General features: G+C 37.1%; 1 non-coding gene across 1 annotated transcript; it reads left to right on the plus strand.

Moving 5' to 3' along the window:
* The first annotated feature begins 9,171 nt into the window (after nucleotides 1-9,171).
* On the plus strand, nucleotides 9,172-9,281 carry LOC115939640 (U6 spliceosomal RNA). Its single transcript, XR_004074417.1, has one exon. It is a non-coding gene; the product is annotated as a U6 spliceosomal RNA (small nuclear RNA).

Raw genomic sequence — 9,281 nt, forward strand, 5'->3', positions numbered from 1 at the left:
TGAAAGAAGATTACTTTCTGTGTTATAACCATGTAAAAACTATGGTATCATCCAAAGTCTTCTATTGCAAAATTGTTTCACCTTGTTAAAAAAGAGACCTTATTATGCTTAAATAAATATGAAAAGAATGAGAATGAGGAAGAATCATTGAGGCATTCATTTAATTAAAATCAATATCTTCATCATTTTCTGTGTATTGATATTTTATATTGTTATTTACTTGAGTAAGGTGAAACTTCCATATCATTTACAATGTGCTGAACTGTAAACTTATAGCTATACTAAAGAGAAATTATTGCATGTTTTAGGTCAAAGATATTGCCAAATAAACTGTTATTGCAATCAGATTATTCTATTGAAACTACAGAAATACTCACGTACAGAAATAATAGTTGTCAGTAAAAGGTTGAAAGATATGGGTTTGTTTGTTCTTGCTCTCCACTACATGCTTGCTTTTGTTTGACTAAAGTGTCATCAGGAAAGAAAGCAGGTTTGGCCTGAGGCCAAATATCTGAGTAGTCAACATTTAGCACAATCTCGCTTTTGCCCAGCTTTTTGTTCTTTTCATCTCATGATCATCTCCCTTCCCCAGAATACAGTTACTGAATATTGTCTTCTTGTTTCTGGCTGCAACTTGTCTTTCTATTTCCAGCCTTTAAAAGAGAGGGTGACACATTATAAATACTGAGGAAGTATATTTGAGTGAATACATGAAGGAATGAGTGAATTGTATGCAGAAATCCTACTTGTAGTTCAACCAGCACTGCCTTCCTAATCTTGAAAATCCAAAATCAATTTCCCTTTCCTTATTTTTTACTCCTTTCAGTGTTCTCAGTTCATCTAGTTATAAAAATGTAAAATTGTGATTGTAATAATTAACATCAGGGCACAAATGATTGGCCCTCACAGAGTTATTTGTTTTTAATTTAATTTGCTATTTTGTAGCATTTCACCCTTGTGGTAAGAAAACAAATAGACTGTAACCAGATCAATTTTTAGGCTAGCTTTCTAAGCAGCAAAACTAGTCCTGAGAAGAATGGCTAGGTACATAGCAGACACATGATATATAAATGTATTTACTAACTGATGAAAGAAGATGAGAATTCGAACACTGCAATGTATCTTAAATACGAAAGTCTGAATTTTGTTATGTTTCATCGGAACAGAGATTTTGCCTCATCCTTTAAACAAATAGGAACCTACTCAATATTTCCAGATAGTCTCATCTAAGTGGTTCATGTTGATGAGGTTAAGTTTCGATCAAAGCAGACGAGATCGGTGAGAAGTATTTCCCCATTACAGACATCAATAGTGGACCATTTCCTGCCAGCTTAGGAAAATAGGGTAACAGGATGTTGTGTGGCAATGTGACAGAGCAGATTTTTTACAGGAAAAAGGAGTTTAAAAGTTAAGTCAAAAACTGGCTTTAGAATATAGTTGAAACACAAATTATTATTAGTCACATTTATGTTGGCCTTTGGGAATTCAAATTTCATATTACCAAGGAAATACTTAAATGAAATTTTGTAGCCACATATATAAAAACCACCTAGTCTGTAGTCATGGACTAACTTTCCTATTGACGCAAAATATTTCAAAACTTCCTTCTGCCAAATATTCTAATAAGCATCTATCGATCTATCTTATGAAAATTGTAAGGCAGTACTCTGTACTACATTAAACTAGGGCTCTATTTCCGGCAAGTGGCAAAGACATAAGTTCACATTCTCTTTACACAGACATCTGGATTAGAGCCTTTCAATGAAATTTGTTCCAAAAACAATGACTACATGAGCCTTTCCTGTATAGAGTTCCACAATATATTAATGTAGAGACAAAAAAGTAATAAGAAAAATACATTTAGGGGCGCCTGGGTGGCTCAGTCGTTAAGCATCTGCCTTCGGCTCAGGTCATAATCCCAGGGTTCTGGGATCAGGCCCCGCATTGGGCTCCCTGCTTGGCAGGAAACCTGCTTCTCCCTCTCCCACTCCCCCTTGCTTGTATTCCCTCTCTCGCTGTCTCTCTCTCTGTCAAATAAATAAATAAAATCTTTAAAAATATATATATTTAAAATTTGACAAATTGTTTACATTATCAAGAACATTTTCAAGATCTGTTTAGGTATGTAAGTAGTACACAAATCACGTATTTAGACAAAGTTCCTACTATTTAGAGTTTCACAGTCTAAAACATGGTACTTAAAACTAACATTAGAATTATAGAGGCATCAAATTTAGAATCTGAAAAAAAATTACCAATGTGAACAATAAGGCTAACGATTAGTACAATTCTCCAAGTTGAAGAGTCTAGTTTAACCCCTTGCTTTCCTGATTATCAATCCAGTTCACTGTCCATTTGTTTGAGAGTCCAGATTTTGTAATTGTCCACTATCAGGGGAGCTTTAATGGCATAAGGAAAACTCCATCATTTTCTCATTAGACAGTGCATGGTTAGAATTCCACCATGTCCAGTTACTCTGTGAGCTTAAGACATATAATATTCCATTCTGAACCTCAGTTTCCTTGCTGGCCAAACTTTTATCTGTGCAGATGTAAGTGTATAGAACCAAAGAACTAACCAACAGAACAAGAGCTAACAGTTATTGCCACTGCAATCCACTCATCTCTATAGGAAATGGGAGCAGCATAAGCATGTTCTCTGGTAGATTCCATGCAGATTCAATCTTACTGGAAGGCAGGGTACACACTGGTGGTTTATGTGCAGGAACTGGGTATCACTAGTAACAAGTGCTTGGTTAATTAGAGTTTTAAAGTGTATTATAAGCCCTTATTATAATGCAAATCCTCAACACATATATTAAGGCAGGGAGAGGAAAAAAACTGAGGAAGGATAGGGGTGGGAAATGCATATTTTCCTATCTTACATTTTTGCTTATAGTTGGTTTTCTTCCAAAGCCATAGCAACCCCCACAGAGAGGATTTTTGTTTGTTTCTTTTGTCTTTTGAGTATAATATTAGTTACTGCATTACCTTATGTATCAGTCAAAAACCAAAAAGGGGAAAAACAATTTCAGTTTGGAAGTATTTTAGCTAAATACACTTTCAATTTTGAAAGGTCTTAATTGTATATTGTTTTATTATTACTGATATCGGTGTTTTGGTGAGCAGGTGCATTGCAGTTCAGTAAGTATGACAGTTCTTTCACATGTATTATGTCTTAAAATCAGAATCTGCAGAATTTTAGCCTATACCCAGATTGGGCCTACAGGTCTATATTCTTTGAGTGGTACAGTATCTATTTTATTTGTATTTAAAAACCTTTAACAAGGACATGTACTCTCCATGTCTCCATAATCCTCACCTGTATCTTACATCTGGATACTTCATTTTTTTTACACTGCCCATAGCCCCTGAAAGAATTGAAGTTCATAGTCCCCAGGATAAGTATTACTGTTATTTCCCTTTTCTCCAGAGAAGAAAATATAGGAATAAAAAAGGAGTAAACCTTAAAGGTAAGGAGGTTGGGAAGAAGTCATTGAAATCATTTGTAGATAACTAAACTTCTAAAATGTGAAGCAAGGATAGAAATCTATTGAAAGTATAAAGCATAATAAGAAAATAACCTCCGTAAAACCAAGGTCTCAAAAGGCAAAAAGAGAGCACCACCTTGCCCAGAAGGTCCCTTGTGTAGTAGTTAGGATTGCCTTTGGCTGTATGTAAGCACCTAAATATAGTGCTTAACAAAACAGGTGTTTTTCCTTCTTGCAGAGTAAGGATTCCAGAGTCAGTTCAGGGCTGATATACGGCTAAAGGAAGTCATCAGAATTGGCTCCTCTTTTCCAACTATATTCCAAACTGTGTAGATTTTGTTCTTATGATTACAAGATGGCTCTCCTATATCCAAGAATCATGTCCCATTCCAGATATGAGCAAGGGGGTGGGCCAAGAAAAAAAGATGCATTGTGGCTTTTGAGCAAAACCATTTCAGGTTCTTTAGCCACATTCAGTAGATCTCTGCTTGCATTTTATTGGTCTGAACTGCATTACACAGCCAAATCTAGCTCTAAGGTAATTTCAGAAAATTAGTACTTCTAACTGAACATCTTGAACAAGATTAGGGTTCTGCTGCTAAAAAAGAAGAGAAGAAATGATTTATTTGAGTAATCTGTTAATAGCTAACAATTAAACAGCACTTTCTACATGCCAAAAACTTTTCATATAACCCATTTAATACAACTCTTCTCTGCAGTATAAATACCATCATATTCCATTTTGACTATGAGTAACCTGAAACACACAGATATTTAATAACATGCAAAAGATTACCTAGCTAAAAATGACAGAGTCAAGATTTGAACCCAAATACGCTGTCTTCAGACACCATGATAATGATATGCTGTGTATATGACACATCTAAAGATGCACAGGATTTAGAACTGCCAGGTACAAAGAGGGTAGAAGTGATGCTATTGGCTAAACTCAAAGTCTGAATACTAAACTACACCACAGGATGACAATCCTTTTCCCCATCCATATTCTCCACTCCTCTTCAGTCCATGTGACTCAAGAATAAAAGACAAAATACTTTTCTACAACTTCAGAATCAGTTATGATACTTTCAGCTTTGAGTAACAGAAAACCAGTACAAATTGTCTTAAATATTAAGAAATCCTATTGGCTCATGTGACAGGAAGTCTAAAAGCAAAGCAATTGCCAAGCCTAGTATGACTGGGGTTCAGCTTTATTTGAATGCTATTCTCCCTTTGTTATCCATAGCTCTGTGGGTTAGCTCTGTTTTAGAAATAGATTTTCTCACTGTCCAAAATGGATGACAGAAACAAAGGATGCAATATTCTTCCATGTCTATTTTCAGGAGAAGTGAGACAAACAGGCTCCCCATACTTCTCTCCTAAGAACAAAAGCCTCCAGCAACTCTCCCTATACTTCTCTCCTTTCCCAAAAGCCTCCAGCCACTCTTCCCTTGTCCAGAATTGGGTCCCTTGCCCATTCCTAAAACAATCACTAACAAGGGGGGATGAGATCATATTACAGCATTAGAATTAATTAAAGATCACTCAGAGTGGAAATGAGGCAAGTTTACATGAATCACCGGCTGTGTGGAGAAGGGGTAAGATCTGAATAAAACCAGGCTCCTGTTAAGACTGTTACAGGATAGATTACTGGTGGGTTGAAATTTATAATATTTAATAGTATACAAATAATAGTATATATGATACTAATATTAATAATATATATATATACTAACATACTACATTATATATACTAATAATAGCATATAAATTGAATATAAATAATACAATATAAATAAAAACAATGTGGGGAGCCTGAGTGGCTTAGTCGGTTAAGCATCTGCCTTCAGCTTCAGTCGTGATCCCAGGGTCCTGGGATTGAGTCCGTGTCAGGCTCCCTGCTCAGCAGAGAGTCTGCTTCTCCCATTCCATCTGCCCCTCCCCCCACTCATGCTCATGCACTCTCTCTCTCTAAAATAAACAAAATCTTTAAAATAAATAAATAGGGGCGCTTGGGTGGCTCAGTTGGTTAAGCGGCTGCCTTTGGCTCAGGTCATGATCCTGGAGTCCTGGGATTGAGTCCCACATTGGGCTCCCTGCTCAGCAGGGAGTCTACTTCTCCCTCTGACCCTCCCCCCTCTCGTGTGCTCTCTCTCTCTCATTCGCTCTCTCTCAAATAAATAAATAAATAAAATCTTTAAAAATAAAAATAAATAAATAAATAAAGTGTAAAATTCCAGAAGAACAAGTTAATGAGAAAATAATAAAAGCATCAGCTGAGTAAGGATTAGATAAAAGGCAAAGTTTTTTGACTAATATTACATTTCCAACCAGTAATACTGGATACTAGAAGACAAGAATGATGTTTTCTTGAATTTAACAAGGGAAAACTTGTTTTTAAACTTAGAATTATATTCCCAGCTAAACTATCAACCAAGGATCAGAGCAAAATAAATACATTTTCACATACATAAAGATTCAGTAGTTTTATCTCATATGTACACATTCCAAGAAAGTTATTTGAGAATATACTGCAAAAAATAAGAGTGAAAAAGAAAAGAGAAAAATTATGGAATACAAATAATAGGTATACCTGAAAGTGGGATTGCAGGTGGGACTGGAAATACAAGGATTGGTGCAAAGTCTATATAAGAATCAATGATACCTCTAATTTTTCTCCCATACCACACTGCCAGTTATCAACTTCTCAGTACTTGGCTAAAGGCTGAGACTTATTCTTTACAGTAAACCTAGAGATATTCTGTATTTTGTATTCAGTGATAACAACTGAAGATGGGAATTCTGTACTGAAAGGAGAGATTAAATAAAAGGCTATACACTAAATAGTGAGATAGTAAAGCTCCTTCACTGGCTATGTGCTTATGAGCCTGAGTATTGCAGGATTTCTCTCTGGAGAGTGTGTTGAACCCAAGAAAACTCTGTATAGACAGGGACCTCCAGCAGGAAGATCTTTGTCCTATCACCCAAAGCCCACAACCTCACAAGTACTTCTCAAACCCCATTCTATGCTTACACACAAACTTCCAATTAGGTTTTTAGTGTCTCAGTCATATTAGAAACAGAAAATCAAAGATACTAAAGAGTATGAAAAATTCTAACATGAAAGACAGGTACAAAATTATATAGAAAAAAAAGAAGCACTAAGGACACAAAATGCTCAAAGAACTGAAGAAAACTTGTAATTACTGGACTCAGAGACATGGAAAGGAGGGAATAAACATAGAATACTAAAAAAGAACTCTTTCAAAGTAAAACCAACAAGTCAAAGAAATTAAAATATGATCACATAAATAAAAATTGCAGTGAATATTTGAATGGCAAAGCCAAAGACATTTTCCAGAAAATAAGAAAAATGGTGAAAGTGAGCAAAGGAAAATACAAGAAAATGGTAGTATCCATTCAAGGAGAACTGAGATAATAATAATTCCAGGGAAAGAAAGAAAACGAAGAAGTTTCTCAGAAATGGTTCAGCAAGCAAATGGGAAGCTCAGTAAATGGGGAGACAGTGCAACATATTTTCACATTATGAAATTTCAGAGGATTGAGGGTAAAGAGAAGATCCTGCAAGTTTCCAGAGTGGGAGTGGGGGAAAGAAGCAGGCTACATTCAGATGTTAAGGAAATTATACAGCATCAGACTTTTCTGAATGGCACTGGAAGATAGAATTCAATGCAACACTGGTTTAAAAACTGAGGGAGTCCCTTCTTGAATGCCCCCCCAAAATAATTTGGCATCCATCCACAAAAAAAGTGTTTCTGTGGGAGCCAGCACCATATGCCAAGGTACCTAGGAGATGTCTCACCCACCTGTGCATTGTGCCATAGTCAAACAGATCCTGGTCCAGGCTATGAACACAAAAGTGGCCCATGAACTGATCCCTGGCCCTTTGCCTGCAGTCAGTCCAGAAGCCCTGGAGAACCCTGACTTAGACAGTCATCATAGATAAGAAAGTCTTTGTGGAAGTCCAGGAATCCTGCAGAGAAGTTCCAGCACACTGTTGGAACAAGAAAATCAGAGACTGAACAAGTTGAAGAGGGTAAGAGAAAGAGCTTGCATTTATCCATGTCACCGCTCTCCCAAAGTGGCATAGCTAGTACCACGAGAGCCCTTCTTAGCCTATGATTTCTCTTGTGGAGGAAAGTGAGAACATGTGAGTGAGTGCCTGGCTTCCCCAGCTGTGTGGGATGCTGCCAGAGGCCCATTTCTCTCTCATCCCATCCAGAGTACTGCATCATGAATTGCATGACTGGGGGTTGTAAGCAGCTAGGAGAACAACAGCAAAGGCTTGGATCATGTCAAAGGAACACCGACCCTACTGAACACATTATGGACTCCATCAGGAGGCCCACCCCATAGCTGTTGAGATGCCTCACCTATCAATCCCCCCAATGGGCCCATGGACATCAATAGCACTCTGTGGGCTGCACCCACACACCTTGATGGGCAGCTCTTTGTATGTGTCCCTAACAGTAGCAAGAGTGAGCTTTGGCAGACAAGGAGTGAGCATGCACATAAAGCTGGACTGTATCTATGGGCCAGGAAGAGACCAAAAATGAACATTTAGCATCGCCTTTGAGAAAGTAAAAGGGTGGCTGTCAGCAATAGGCCTGGTGTGCACCAGGATCAAAAGAAAGCATACAAGCTTAAGAATCTGCCACAAAATTTAAGAAACAATACAGATGCACATAGGGGGAAGACAGAGAGAGAGAGAGAGGCAAACTACAAAACAGACTCTTAACTATAGAGAAGAAACTGAGGGTTGCTGGAGGGGAGGTGGGCAGGGGATGGGCTAAACAGGTGATGGGTGTTAAGGAGGGCACTTGTTGGGATGAGCACTGGGTGTTATATGTAAGTGATGAGTCACTAAATTCTACTCCCGAAACGAATGTTACACTGTATGTTAACTAACCAGAATTTAAATAAAAACTTGAAACAAACCAACCAACAACAAAAAAGAATCTGCCACAAGAGGGAGCAAGAAGTGTGGAGCAATGTGTATCCACAGAAGATCTGAGAAAGCCCCAGAATGCCTAGTAGGGCTGAAGGAAGATGATTCTTTTCCAAAGTTATTCAGTAAAGAATGGAGGAGGTGACTGCTACTTTAAATGCAAAGATAGCAATGCAAGACTTCAAGGAACACAGAAAGTCATGGAAACATGACACCACTGAAGGATCACAATGATCTTCCATTAATCAACCCCAAAGACATGGAGATCTGCAATTTACCTAATCAAGAATTCAAAATAGCTGTTTTAAGAAAGCTCAGTGAACTACAAGAAAACACAGAAACACAATTCAATGAAATCAGGAAAACAATGTGCAAACAAAATGAGAAGTTAAAAAAACAACAACCAGAAATCATTTAAAAAAAAAACAAATTCTGAGGTGAAAGGATAACTTTCATTTTATTTATGAAATGAAATGAAAAATGCAATAAAGAACCAAAATCAAAATGGATCAAGCAGAAGAAAGAATCTGAAATTGAAGACAAGACTTTTTAAATGATGTATTCAGAGAGAACAAAGAAAAAAGAATTAAAAAGAGTCAAGAAACATTGTGTGATCTATGAGATACCACTGAACAAGCCAATATGAGAATTACTGGAGTTCGAGAAGAAAGGGGGATGGAGGCAGAAAACTTATTTTAAAAAATAATGGCTTGTGTTTGCTTTGTTAGCACATATACTAAAACTGGAATGATACAGAGAAGATTAGCTATGGTGCCTGCCTGCACAAGGATGACATACAAATTCGAGACATTCCATATTTTA

Source organism: Leptonychotes weddellii, chromosome 4 (assembly GCF_054177405.1).
Source record: "Leptonychotes weddellii isolate Sample4059 chromosome 4, ASM5417740v2, whole genome shotgun sequence".
Lineage (NCBI taxonomy): Eukaryota > Metazoa > Chordata > Mammalia > Carnivora > Phocidae > Leptonychotes > Leptonychotes weddellii.